The following is a 16,172-nucleotide window of genomic DNA, read 5'->3' on the forward strand; positions in this document are numbered from 1 at the left end:
ATAAATGCATTGTTTATTGGCAATGATTAATGGTTAAACACAAAGTGGATGAACGCATTTTTATAAATGTTCAAACTGATGACCACCACTCTCCAGACACAGCTGATGTCATTGATCAATGGCGTTCCATAGTAACTTTCAGATTTTTCAGGAGCCGAGTAGTTGCAACTGTGTCGGTTAATTTAGCTATGTACCTTAAAACTGGTCACATCAGTTCAAACAATTTTGGATGGAAATGCTGCATCTTCCTCGCATTTACCCAGGCCTACTCATAAAATTCGACTCTCTGTTCAGGGTGGTCTTCATCTAGAGCGTAGGTTAATACTGGAATGTAACCTTTCCCACCAACTCGTTCTAAAATGCGATGGGCGCTTGATTTTGGGATTACTATATATATATATATATATATATATATATATATAATATATGATGTGTGTGTGTGGTGTGTGTGTGTGGTGTGTGTGTGTGTGTGTGTATAGTAGAAATATGTTACGAAGAGAAAATATAAAATACCCGTGGAAATGTAAGGGTAAAATATGAAAGATCAACGAAAATGCATATTGCAAATAGAAAAAGGCTATTTATGACAGGTAACGACAAATATATACATTTAGATTGACTGAGGTAGTAATACTAGTCATAAAAGTCATTATTATGAGATGATTATAAGATGATAATAAAGTAAGAGAACAAAACGAACCAATGATTTACGCAAAGCTATTCATCGTTTGAATATATATATCACCCATAATAATAATAGTGATTATTACGAAATGGCGTAGCATAACCATTAATTCCTTTTATATACATATAGCTTTACATAGAATAACCTGATAGCAAGCCAGTAAATGCTTCGAGGAATCCCTTTATATTTACAATTATATATATACAACACACACACACACACAAATATATATATTATATATATTATATATATTATATATATATATATATATATCTATATATATATATATATATATATTGATACAAATGGCAGGACAACAAAAATTAAAGAGACCTCGATAATATGTAAATAGAGGAATTTATCTGAATAATTGGGAACATATTATATATATATATATATATATATGTGTGTGTGTGTGTGTGTGTGTGGAGGTGCAATGGCCCAGTGAATAGGGCAGCGGACTCGCGAACATAGGATCACGGTTTCGATTCCTAGACCGGCGTTGTGAGTGTTTATTGAGCGAAAGCACCTAAATCTCCACGAGGCCCCTCATCTTTCTCTCACTCTTACTTCCTGTCTCTGTTGTACCTGCATTTCAAAGGGTCAGCCTTGTCACACTCTGTGTCACGCTGAATCTCCCCCAAGAACTACGTTAAGGGTACACGTATCTGTGGAGTGCTCAGCCACTTGCACGTTAAATTCACGAGCAGGCTGTTCCGTTGATCGGATCGACTGGAACCCACGTCGTCGTAACCAACGGAATGTCACACACACACACACACACAGACACACACATATATATATATATATATATATAGAATGGTTGTATACTGTCAATCTAACAAGAACGTGACAGTAGGGGGTACACCACCGTTGTATAGCCCTAGGAGGCATCGAACACCTCCTGACAGCTTCGACACATTTTTCCCTGTGTCCTTATATACTATACGAAGGGGAGACAAACACCCCCAACCGCCGGAACTGCATCTAGGGACACCGTGTTTCAGGATCATTGTCCTTCATCATCGGCCTAGAGTAGCAGACCCGGTCGGCTGGTGATATTTGCCTGGACTTCGTATCTGTATATATGTAAACTCAGTGAAGTCTATTCACTGATTATCAAAATACGAAATATTGAATTTCTAAATCTCTCGTAGAGACGTGTACGGTGGTGGGGCGATAGAATGGTTGTATACTGTCTATCTAACAAGAACGTGACAGTAGGGGGTACACCACCGTTGTATAGCCCTAGGAGGCATCGAACGCCTCCTGACAGCTTAGACACATACGAAGTCCAGGAAAATATCACCAGCCGACCGGTGTCTGCTACTCTCTAGCCGATGAAGGACAATGATCCTGAAACACGGTGTCCCTAGATGCAGTTCGGCGGTTGGGGGTGTTTGTCTCCCCCCTTCGTATATGTATATAAGGACACAGGAAAAAATGTGTCGAAGCTGTCAGGAGGCGTTCGATGCCTCCTAGGGTTATACAACGGTGGTGTACCCCCTACTGTCACGTTCTTGTTAGATTGACAGTATACAACCATTCTATCGCCCCACCACCGTACATGTCTCTACGAGAGATTTAGAAATTCAATATTTCTTATATATATATATTTATATATATATACACATATACACACACATATATATATTATATTTATATATATACATACTCACATATATATATTATATGTATATATATATATATATATATATATATATATATATATATATATATAATATTATATGTGTGTGTGTGTGTGTGTGTGTGTGGTTTTATAGTAGAGGTATAAAGAAATACGAATACAATGTGTTAGTCAAGTTTGACCAAGTTATGTCTCTTTATGGCGATTGGCCTCTTATTTCTCATGAGATCGATAAAATACCAAAGTTTGGCATTATAATCGACTAAAATCCTTCGTTATCTTAAATGTGTTGTCATGTCTCGGTGAGTAGTTTGCTATGCTATTCATCATTCTGTTCTCCAAGACGTGGTCGAATTGTTTCTCCTTGTTATAGAACAAATAATTGATAGATTTTTATCTATGCCACTCTGAGTAAATATTAGTCTGCCGTTGTAGCCTGCTTGCAAGAATAAAACTAATATTTCGTTTCCCAACGTCTCAATAGTGTAGCCAGTATTCCATATTAACAGAACAGTTCTCATTTATTATGTACACTTGCCGTTGCAAAACTCAATTGTCCTATGTTATTTACACCAACAAGCGTTACAGTTCTTGAAAGTAATACAGTACTCAAGTGTAATATAATATCTATTCGACTTGGTCAGCTTCAACTATCGGTTGATCTTAACATCAGTAATTATTTCATTCATAATAAGAACTTTTGCTTATGCAAAATATGTTTTTACTGGCAGAAATTTATTCACGTATTACTAGTTTAACTTATTCTCAAATGACTAAGAGCCACCAGATCACACATGTAAATTATTTAACTAGTAAAAGATATTGATAATGTAATGATGAGATGCAGACTGTGAGAGAATAAAATATCTCTGAATATTTCCTCTGTATTATCTGAAAATAATTTCTGGTGGGGAATTACTAAATAGATCTTTGGCAAATTTTATTTAAAGCTATCATCGTTTCATTTATATCTCTAATCTGATATACAAAACAAGTTACTTCTCCTACTTTCATTAAATATCGCTCTTGTTTTGATATCTTTTAAGTTGATCACCTATTTGATAAAAACAAGCCTGTTAGATACAGACGATACGACGGGTGGTGTACCAGATTGTATATATAGTTGAAGATACTAATCAGGTTTTGTCCTTCTATTCCTGATTTTAAATCTCAAATCTAATTTACAATTCATCTTTCATTGATTGATAATATAATTATCGGTTATTTATCATTTCATTCTTTCTTTGCTTCATCATAAATGTTATTTCCTTCGGCAACATATTAAATTATTTTACAGGTTTGTCACAAAGCTTCCATCTTGTATAATGTTGATTTATTTTGGCGTGCTATAAGGTCACTTATGAAGGTAGAAGTTATTTGGAGAGGCTTAATAAGAATTAAGATGAATAAAACGAATTGGTGAAATAATTGACGCGATCCATTTCAGAATAATATTCCATCGCATTCCTTGAAGAAAATTACTTGCTGAGTGATACCCTGCATGATTTTCGACCAGGTAGGAGATGCCTGACACAGCACTATGACTGGGTGTTGAAGCGGTTACCTCGGCAACTCAAATATGGACGTAATATACATATTCACAAATATATTTTCTTCTACTACAAAGCACTGAGCTGTCCAACCACCAAATGTATATTCCTAAATTTTTCATTCCGCAATGTTACTAACCCTCTCATCTACAAATGCAATATCCTGCATATCTCACATATATTTTCATTCCTCCACTTCACTCTCTATTTCGTAACTTATGTAAATTAACTATTGCTTAACTATATTCTCACACCGTCTCCGATGAAGGGATATAATAAATATCCTGGAAATAGCTGCAAGACCTTCTATTTATAAATGTTCAAAAATCTTCCCAGCCGCGGGGTTTTTTTAATCTCATTCTGAAAAAAAATTATATATATATATATATAATATATATATATATATATAATATATATATATATACATATATATATATATATATAAATTTTTTCAGAATATATACACATACCGGAGTAAGCACATGAATGTGAAACAAGTTAGAAAGAAGAATATTCAAATACCAGACGTAGAGTAATATGCTTTATTTAAAAGCAGCAGAAATATGACTGCTGCTTTTAAATTAAATACATACAAACATACACACACACATACATATATATATATATATTTATTATATATATATATATATATATATATAAATAAGCAACAAATATGTCCGAGGTAATGTGGTACGATCGTTTCATGCTACTTCATTTTATTAAACATTCTAAGTATTACATCAGTTTTAAAATGTCGAGCAATCTTCAGCCACTTATAGAAATTTTCCAATCAAACGGACAATGACAATGTACATTCTTGTCTCTATTTCATTTGCCAACATCATAAGGAGGGTAGATATACAAAGAGGTTTATTTCATTCTGAAGAACACGATAGTATTAAATTTCCTCTCTGACAGTAGATTTTCACTTTGTTATTTAGATCTGTCATTAGGGAGGGTTTTTTTTATTTTTGGTTGGATGGAGACAAAGAATTTTTCTATTTATAGATATAGGAAGGGGTAGGACAAATGTCAAAACAAATAAATCTATTCCTATTCTGACGAACCCAACCCAGATGCATTTCAATGCACTATAGAAAAAAGCAAGTATGCTGAAGTTAGAGGGGTAGGGGAAGATAGTCTATTAGTGCTCTAGAAGTTTTAATGTCTCTTACTACTTGACATCTAGATTCTATATTGAGAAATTTAAGTAAATATTGTTTAGACAATTTCCTAAAGGATTTCAATAGATATTAGTGTCTTATATAGGGATAGAAAATATAGAAATCATTTCATATTTATATAAATATATATATATATATATATAATATATTATATATATATTCGAAACGTGGAGTAGATGAAACAAAGGCGACTGAAAAGGGAAATTTTCCTTGTTTTGTATGTCCTGTACTCTATTTTTTCGTTGTTTAAGAAAAATGTCAATTTCCTTGGTTTTGTGTTTATGTTTTTGTTTCTCATTGTGTTCGACGTTTTTTTGGTGCCCTGTACCCATATATGCATGTATATATACATGTAGGGGTAGGTACGTACATATATGTATGTATATATGCATATGTTTTATTTATTTATTAATTTATTATATATATATATATATTTCTATTAATATATAATCATAATTAGCTAATAAGTGGTGATTATTTTAATGAGTTGAATTAAAAGAAAATGTTAGACATAAAATATATATATACTAACCGTGGAAAAAAATATTAATTTAGTACATATATTAGGAGTCAATAAGATATATTAAAAAATAATGGAAGGGACGTAATCAAGATGAACCAAGTAATTTCTCTAGATATATAGAAATATTTGCGATTATTTCATATTTATATATCCCCATTTCCATTAATATAGAATCATAATTAGCTAGTAAATGGTGATTTGTTTATTTTATGAGTCGAATTAAAATATGTTAGACAAAATATTTACTAACCGTGGAGAAAAACTTTATCGATTAAGTAAATATATGAGGAGTTAATAATATATATTAAAAAGTAATGGAAGGGAGATAATCAAGAGGAACCAAGTAATTTCCATAGATATACAAAATATAAGATTTTAATTTTAATGAGACGGCGTACAAAAATTTCAAATAGCCTAAACAAACAGATTGAAAGCAGTGAAAAGTCCCGCCTGAAAATAAAACTGTTGGAAATTGAAAAATGTCTGCAACTCTCCCATGAAAAGGAAAGAGCAGACAAAGAAGCCTGGGCTATAGACAACATAAAATCTAACCCCAGAGCTTTCTACAGGTATGCCAAAGAAACAGCTACGGTGCACTGTAGGATAAGGCCACTCCTTGAAAAGGATGGCACACTTACAGGAAAACCAATGAGGGTAAGTGAAATACTGAATGAGCAATTCAAGAGTGTTTTCACTCCACCCCTCGGGCATTTCCAAATCACCAATCCAACTGACTTCTTTACCACTGCAGATATAAAATCAGAGGCGGCGACGATAATTACATCGATATAAAGGAAGACGATGTAATAAAGGCCATAGATGAAATGAAAACAGACTCAGCTATTGGCCCTGATGGATTCCCGGCAATCCTCCTAAAAGTATGTAAGAGAGTCCTAGCAAGACCACTGCAGATCCTCTTTCAGAGCTTCCTTGCAGCTGGCAAACTTCCAAAAAAACTGAAGGAAGGTAAAATATGCCCTATTCATAAAGGAGGTAGCAGAGCAGAGGCCAAGAACTACAGACCTATCTCTCTGACCTCACACATCAGCAAGGTCATGGAACGAATAGTCAGAAGGAAACTAATCACCTTCCTTGAAGAAAATGACTTGCTGCCTGACACCCAACATGGTTTCCGACCAGGAAGAAGCTGCTTAACTCAGCTCCTACAACACTATGACTGGGTGCTGAAACAACTGCTCAACCACTCAAATGTAGAAGTCATATATCTCGACTTTGCAAAGGCTTTTGATAAAGTCGATCATGGAATGATATGTCACAAACTGCGTGATCTTGGCATAGTTGGCAAGTTTCGTTGCTCTACTGCTATAGGAAGTGGGTCAGGGGCATTACTTATTGAACGCCCCTCGTATATATATATATATATATATATATATATATATGTATGTATGTATGTATGTATATATATATACATTTATATATATATATATATATATATATATATATATATGTACATATACGATGAATTATCTCAAATATATGAGAGGCGAGTGCAGAGCCCCTTTAAAAAAAATAGTTCATTAAGAAGAAATGTTTGTCTCGTGACGCCTGTTTCGAAGTCATACAATTTTTAGCTGAGAACTCTTGATATTTCGATAGGACGGGATACTTATACTTGATGGTGATAACGCTTTTTTTTTGTATATTTCTAATATATTTCATTTGTTAAATTCGTTATATTTAATTTGTTTGCCTTTTGCTCTTGCTGATTGGCTGTTATTTCCATCCTTAACAACGTTAAATCGGGCGGCGTTGAGATTCTTTCCTTTTTCTTTTATTGTGTGGGAGCGTGTTTTTAACTAGATCTTTGGACTTTCCAATTAATCTCATTAAGGTTGTTTATTATGGTGTGCTTATTTCGTTAAGATTTTGTTTTGTGTCGGAATATAATTGTAAAATTTATTCGTTTGGACTAGATAAGGGAATTTAAATGATTTACTTGTTTGTGAGTGAATTTAACTGTAAAACTAAATGGAGACATTTATTTATAGAGGAATTATTAGCATTTCCTACTTGATTGAATTGGTGTGGCTTGTAGACGGAGTTTGTTAAACTAATTAAAGACTTTTTTTTTTATTTCAATGGGACATTGTTTTTACTTTTAATTATAATTCCTTACACGCGTTCGTATGCATTGTTGTTGCCAATTTTTCTTCTAGTGTTCGTATAATTGTCTGGTCTGGACTCAAACATTCTGAATTTTATTTTGGTTACTTTTGACTTTTTACCATTAACGTCGGCTTGCTATGGCTTGTTGATTATCTATTAAGCTGATTAAAGCGTTTCTATTTTTTTTTATCTGTATAGTTTATTGAAGGTTTCAAAGGGAGGTTGTTTGCACGCGTGTGAACGTGTACATATATGCGTATGTGGGCATGTGTGTGTGTATATGTGCGTATGTGCGTGGGTGTAGCGAACAGTATTTTTCTTGTATGTGGTTAAGTATGCTTGTAAATGCAAGTTCGTGTGCTTTGGTATAGGGTTGATGTCTTTGTTTGTGTGTGCACATGTATTCTTTCATTATTTTATTCTTTTACTGGCTTCAATCATTTGACTGCGGCCAAGCTGGAGCACCGCCTTTAATCGAGCAAATCGACCCCAGGACTTATTCTTTGTAAACGTAGTACTTATTCTATCAGTCCCTTTTTACCGAACCACTAAGTTACGGGGACGTAAACACACCAACATCGGTTGTCAAAAGCTGGTAAGGGGGGTACAAACACAGACACACACAAATATAGGCGCAGGAGTGGCTGTGTGGTAAATAGCTTGCTTAGCAACCACATAGTTCTGGGTTCAGTTCCACTGCGAGACACCTTGGGTGACTTCTACTATAGCCTCGAGCCGACCAATGCCTTGTAGGTGGATTTGGTAGACGGAAACTGAAAGAAGCCCGTTGTGTGTATATATATATATATGTATATACAAAATAAGAACATGGAGGAATAGATTCCTTTCAATCATCAACTTCCAAATAATACCAATTCATATAATTTATTAACTAATTAATTAAATTAAATAGGAACATCCAAATCCAACAGAATAAGACAGAATAAAACAATATACATCAATTAGTATATTTCTTATTGATGTATATTGTTTTATTCTGTTGGATTTGGATGTTCCAATTTAATTTAATTAATTAGTTAATAAATTATATGAATTGGTATTATCTGGAAGTTGATGATTGAAAGGAATCTATTCCTCCATTTTCTTATTTTGTATTATGAATTTGCGGTAAAACATTTTACCTTCGCCCATATAATACAATAAATGAACTGATTGCATTGCAATTGTAAGCATTTATGTATTAGCCTTTTGGGTACTTCACTGGCAGTATATTGGATAAATGATATCCCATAGTGGATTACATTCATAACCCCTATCTCACTTTGTACTATATATATATATACGTGTGTGTGTATGTGTGTGTTTATACATATTCTCTTATTCTTTTCTTATTTTATTTGTTTCAGTCAGTTGACTGTGTCCATGCTGGAGCACCGCCTTAAAGGGTGTTATTCGACAGAAATCAATCCCAGAACTTATTCTCAGCAAGCCTAGTACTGATTCTATAGGTCTCTACGGGGATATAAACACACCAGCATCGATTGTCAAGCGATGGCGGGTGGGTGGACAAATACAGACACACAAATATATACATATACATATGTACTTCGAGTTGCGCCGATAAAATTTAATTATATCGCGTCTTCTCGAAGTTCCTATCAAATATGTTATTATGGATGAAGGAATTTGAATGATTGCTAGTGTAGAACGCTTGTCATGTATACAGAAGATGGGAGTTCGAGTGCCACGAGCGGCCTTCGATTTTCTATCCAATATTTACAGCTTATGTGAGCTGGCAGAAACGTCAGGACGCCGGGCGAAATGCTTAGCGGTTTTTCATCTGTCTTTATATTCTGAGTTCAAATTCCGTCGAGGTGGACTTTGCCTTTCATCCTTTCGGAGTCGATGAATTAAATAACAGTTGCGTACTGTGGTTGATCTAATCGACTGGCCCTCTCCCCCAAAATTTCGGGTCCTGAGCCTAGAGTAGAAAATAATATTTATAGCGTATGCGAGCGGGCAGAAACGTTAGCACGCCGGGTGAAATGCTTAGCGGTATTTCGTCTGCCGTTACGTTCTGTGTTCAGATTCCGCCTAGGTCGACTTTGCCTTTCATCCTTTCGGGGTCGATTAAATAATTACCAGTTACGCATGGGGTCGTTATAATCGACTTAATCCATTTGTCTATCCTTGTTTGTCCTCTCTGTGTTTAGCCCCTTATGGATAGTCAAGAAATAAGTATTTCGTCCGTCTTTATGTTCAGAGTTCAAACTCCGCCGTGGTCGATTTTGCCTTTCATCCTTTCGGAGTCGATGAAGTAAGTACCTGTTACGTACTGGGGTAGATCTAGTTGTGTTACCTCCTCCCCCAAAATTTCGGGCCTTGTGCCTAGAGTAGAAATGAATATTTACAGCTTATTTTTCTTAACATCGACTGCTTCGAATTACAAATTATTTCACGTTCTCTCAACATTTGTAACTTATTATGATGTAAGCAACTAAACAAAGGCTTCATAAGAAATCATACACAATAAAAAGAAATTCATAATGATTAAGTGGGTTGAAAGTTTATATTTAATATAGTGTCTTATGATGAAAACAAATTTGTCGATTGTGTTTTGTAATCAATACGTACCTCGAAAGAAAATCATGAAACATTAAGAAAATTCATTTATAATTCTTCTGATAGATTGACATCTTGAGTGCTTGTGTTTACTGGAAAATAATAGTGTTATATTAAAGCAATTAATTATGAAATACTTGTATCAAGTTTTATATTTCTATCTTCTTGAGCGGATGTAATGAAGTAATACTGCAGACGCGTGTCTAAATGGTTAGGATATTCGGATCAAGATTGTGAAAAAGATAGTTCGATTTCTGGTGGCTCTATGCGTCCTTGAGCAAGACACTTTATTTCACGTTGTTTCAGTCCAATCAGCCGGCAAAAATGAGTAGGACCTTTAGTTCAAAGGGGCCAGACTTGTCACATTCTTTGTCATGCTGGGTCTCTCTGAGAATTACATTAAGTGTACACGTGTCAGTGGTATGGTCAGTCACTTGCACGTTGATTTCCCGAACATGCTGTTCCATTAATCGGATCAGCTGGAATCCTTGATGTCGCAACCGACGGAGCACCAGTTTAATGCAGTAATATTTTAGTTTCCTTAAGGCTGCGAGCTGGCAGAAACGTTAGCACACCAGCTGAAATACTTAGCGGTGTTTCATCCGTCTTTACGTTCTGAGTTCAAATACCGCCGAGGTCGACTTGGCCTTTTATCATTTCGGAGTCGATAAATTATGTACCAGTTGCGGACTGGGGTCGATGTAATCGACTGGCCCTCTCCTACCAAAATCTCGAGCCTTGTGCCTCGAGTAGAAAAGAATATTTTAGATTCTGTAGGAACTAAACCCGATTAAAAGTGGCAAAGAAAGTAAATCTGCTCATATTTTATTTATTTCAAACACAGGATGAGTTGAATTTCGGCAGAGAAAATAATGGTTTTTTGATTCCGACACAAGACCAGCAGTTTTTGAGGAGAGGACATGAGTCAATTACATCACCCCCAGTATTCAACAGGTACTTATTTCAACGACCCCTGCTTGATTCACTATTATCTGATTGTTTGAATGTAATTTAATCATAAATAAACATAACCTTCTTGTATGAAGCCATTTTTAAAATGCAAAGCGCAAAAACAATTTATAGCCATCAGTCCTTGTGCCCGATTGGTTGTATGCGTAGCAATTAGAGAAATAACATATCTCGATAACCAGAGCTGATGGGGAAAAGCTGATGGCATATTTAGAATCAGCAACCAAACTTGCCCTAAAATCCATTCGATTTTGTTGGTCTTTCTAGCAGCTAAACAATTTATACAAAAGCTTTAATTGATCCCTATTGCATTGCAGCAAAATAATCTGTTTTATTATATACCACATAAATGTATATTCCACAAAAACTCTGTAAAACTAGAACTAACATCCAAGTTGGGCGACACAACATTGCGGATAATATTTTGAGAGTCCATTTCAGAGTTTTCCAAACTCTGAATTCCTTTACAAAATATACAGGTCATCATTTTCTCCTCTCCTAAATATAATGCCATGTAAAACAAATGAATACGTCTCCATTTCACACGACAACGTTGATAAATGTCAATGTTTCCGAGAAAAAGGAGAAACACTGCAATCAGGAAAGGTGAATCTTCTGAGAACAATGGAATCCAGATTTTAAATTGCATTGAAAATCCACTGACATTTCGGAGTTTGTTATTGGGCTATTTACTTACAAAGGGAATAGTATTTCAATTGTACGTTGCAATGCTGGCAGAACATTTCATATGCGTGGCAGGACGAAAAACAATCAAATCGAGATTTGGAAATAAGAGAAACAGGTTTAAACGTATCTGCATTTTCCGTCTACTTAATAACTCTTTCATGAATAAAAACAGAAGCAAGTGAAGAGCAAGTAATTGCGTAACATTCTTGTCTTCTAATAAATTGTAGACGGAATATAAAGCCTGTTGTCTTCCAAAAAACACAAGCTTCTTACCGTACACTCGAAAAACCTCACTTCTCATGCAACAGGCATCTTTTATCAGGAGCGATGTTGCCATGTCTCACTCACTCACGCACTGTGTTTGTTTCTCTCTGCCTCTGTCTCTCTTTCTCTCTTCCTTATTCTACTCATATATCTATATATATATATATACACATACATATATATATATATACACTATATATATATATATTATATATATATATACACTCATATATATATATATATATATATATATATATATATACGTATGCATGTTTATGTATGTATGTGTATATATATAATATATATATATATATATACACATACATATATATATATATATATATATATATATATTATATATATATATATATGTGTGTGTGTGTGTGTGTGCGTGTGTGTGTGTGTGTGTTACATTGCTACTGACAGATACGGAACCGGCACCAGTTAAGGATAGAATTCTACAGGGTTGCTTCTGTAACGAAGTAAGTAGATTTTGCATTAAATATCAAAGATATTCTGCTCCTTAGTTTTGTCAGAATAAAAATGACAGTATACCTCCATTTGTTTCAACTTAGATTATTTGCACTTCATATAAACGCTATATATATGTATATATATGTTATATATATATATACACACATATATAATATATATATATATATATATATATATATATATATATTATATATATATAGAGAGAGAGAGAGAGATAGATAGATAGATAGATAGATAAATAGATAGATAGATAGATAGATAGATAGGTATGCGCATACATATGGTGTGTGCAGACACACACATTTACATATATATAATATACATGTTTGTGTATGTGTGTATTTAACAGATGAAATCAGGATATTCTCTGCGGATCGTTCCACAAGGTGAGGAAAGGCTATAAGAGGGCTCAGGTCAAATATATATATATATATATATATATATATATATACATATATATATAATAAACAGAGTAGATATTTTTATGTGCAACTATTTTCATGTGCTGAGGACGTTGGTGTCCCAGCGCAATTATCAGACACTGCCCACAATGCATAACGAACTGAAAATGGAGCGAAATAAAAAGCGAGAAAAGGCGAGAAGGAAATATATATATAAAAGGTGGAACGTTGAAAAACCAGAAAACAAAATATAAATCACAAAGAATCAAAAGGATTTGGGAAGAGTTAATTCCCTTAAATCGCAAATTATAAAGCTGAAAAGGTAATGGCTGTGAGCCTATGGTAAAGTTATTCAATCTAATAAGGGAGGCAATTTCCAATTCGTCAATAGGAACTTAGTTATATATTTACAACTGCTGAAAATTTCGGTTCCAAAACCCAACAGTGAGTTAGAGTTCTTGGATGAGAAAAGGATCCGATTTCTTTCAGCTACGCATAACTTAATTTTTTATTCATATAACATAGATTATTTTTTACTATTTTCACTTTATCATATGTGGTGTGACATTATGGTAGTACATAAAAACAGATACGAACTTTGATCAACAAGTATCTGAACTGTTGCCATAGCAACAATATTAAATCATGCAGGGTAAAACTGCTCGGTGTAGAATGACCTTGATGTCTGTTGTGCGTGCGCTCTAAGTTTTAACGTTCTAGCTCACTGTTACTGCTTACAGCAGTGCTTGGAAGGAAGGTGCGTAGCTTGTGATCGTCACATTGACCATGACAGAGGAAGTTGTCATGGCGATACCTGCTCAGAGTCCTACGCAAGTTTGAAGAAAGTGTATGGAGAGGAGTGTATGAGCCGCAAACATTTCTACGAGCGGTTCAGACGTTTCCAATATGGCCGAAAAACATGTCGGCATTTACGAACATTCTGTGAGACGCGCAACCAGCAGAACTGAGAGAACCATTGCCGATGTACGTGCAGCTGTGAGGGGAATTCGCCGAATCACCATCCGTGAGTTATCAGAGGATGGGCAGATTAGTTACGGTTCAGTTCATTCCATTATCGCTGACGATTTGGGTATGAGAAACGTGTCTGCCAAGTTTGAGTCAAAACTGCTTTCAGTTGACCAAAAAGACACTCGGATTTCAGTTGGACAAGGTCACCTTGATTGAACCGAGAACGATGAGAACTTTTTGAACTCTGCGCAGCCCTCTGAGCAGGTATCGCCAAGCTTTTGGCAAAATTTTATTCCGATTCTCTCCTCAACTTTTTTGTCATGATCAATGCAACGATCACACGCTACACACCTTCCTTCAAAGCAATGTTGTAAATTGCGGAAATAAGCTAGAACGTTAAAACAGAGTGCGCATGTACAGCAGAGATCAAGTGGTTTAACTCTGTTTACTTTAGCTTCGTTACTATTGCAACAGTCCGGATACTTATTAATAAGTCCACGTATTGTGCTTATTAAATAAGAATCATCTCTCACCAGATGGAGTACTTTTTTGCCGATCACGGAAGAATACATACGCCATGCAGGTTTTTCCAACTAAATGTTAATCCTCTACCAACATCAAACACCGCGTGACTTTCCTCAACCAATCGCAGCCCAACTCACGGTAATAACAATCATCTGTCATTCAAATTTGACTCAAACTGTTTTGATCTATACATTTTCAACACACACACACACACACATATAGTATCGGGTTTCAAAACACAGAGATATGATGGATACAAATTAATTTATTAATTAATTACCATATTCACCTACAGTTGTTTAATTTCTCAACCCAAATGAAAACTACAATACATACACACACACACACACACACACACACACACACACACACTATATATATATATATATATATACGGTAGCTTCGTCTACCAAATCCATTCACAAGGCTTTGCTCGGCCCGAGGCTATAGTGGAAGACATTTGTCCAAGGTGCCATGCTGTGGGCCTGATGTGATTGGAAAGCAAGCTACTTACAACACAGTCACTCCTGCGCCAATGAATGGAATGCTTACAGCACCAAGGTTTCACCAGCGGTCACCCATCTAAGTACTAACTAGGCTCAATGTTGCTTAACTTCGGTGATCAGACAAGAACCGCTGCTTTCAACGTGAGATAGCCGTGTATCTATCTATCTATCTATCTATCTATCTATCTATCTATCTATCTATCTATCTATCTATCTATCTATCTATCTATCTATCTATCTATCCATCTCTCTATCTATCTATCTATCTATCTATCTATCTATCTATCTATCTATCTATCAATCTCTCTATCTATCTATTTACCTCTCTCTATCTATCTATCAATCTATCTATTTATCTCTATCTATCTATCTATCTATCTATCTATCTATCTATCTATTTATCTATCTATCTATCTATCTATCTATCTATCTATCTATCTATCTCTCTCTCTCTCTCTCTCTCTCTATATATATATATATATATATATATATATATATATATATAATCTCATTTTGGTATATATTATGTATATATATATATATATTTATATTTAATATATACCAAAATGAGATTATATTTAGGTTAATGTAAATATGGATATGTCACTGTCTGTGAAATATGATCATATTGCAGAAAGATAGCCAATGATGAAATATGATTCTAATAATAACTTGTCGTTCGGATTTATGACAATAAATGCCTGCCGTTATTCCTTTAACAACTTAAGAATTAGGAGATAAATAATCTTCGTCATGACACTAACAATATATAGCATTTAAATATTCATTCGATGTCATTCTAATGAGAAAAGATTGAAATAAAATAGTTCAGAGATTATATAGTTTCTAAGCAGCGCAGCTTTGAAATCGGACTGTAGGATTGTACACACGCGCACACACACACGATATGAGCTCACAGAGATACACACGCATGCGCACGTAATTATATGCTTACATTCGTTAATGTATTTCGAATGTAATGTATTATGGAAATATATTCTTGGTGTTTATACTAATAACCATGAGTTAAATACACATCTATTTATTCTACTCTTT

At 34.5% G+C, this 16,172-nt stretch overlaps 1 pseudogene; it reads right to left on the reverse strand.

The window, feature by feature from the left end:
- Window positions 1-15,155: 15,155 nt before the first annotated feature.
- Window positions 15,156-15,274, reverse strand: LOC115214613 (annotated as a pseudogene).
- Window positions 15,275-16,172: the final 898 nt, after the last annotated feature.

Source organism: Octopus sinensis, linkage group LG7 (assembly GCF_006345805.1).
Source record: "Octopus sinensis linkage group LG7, ASM634580v1, whole genome shotgun sequence".
NCBI lineage: Eukaryota > Metazoa > Mollusca > Cephalopoda > Octopoda > Octopodidae > Octopus > Octopus sinensis.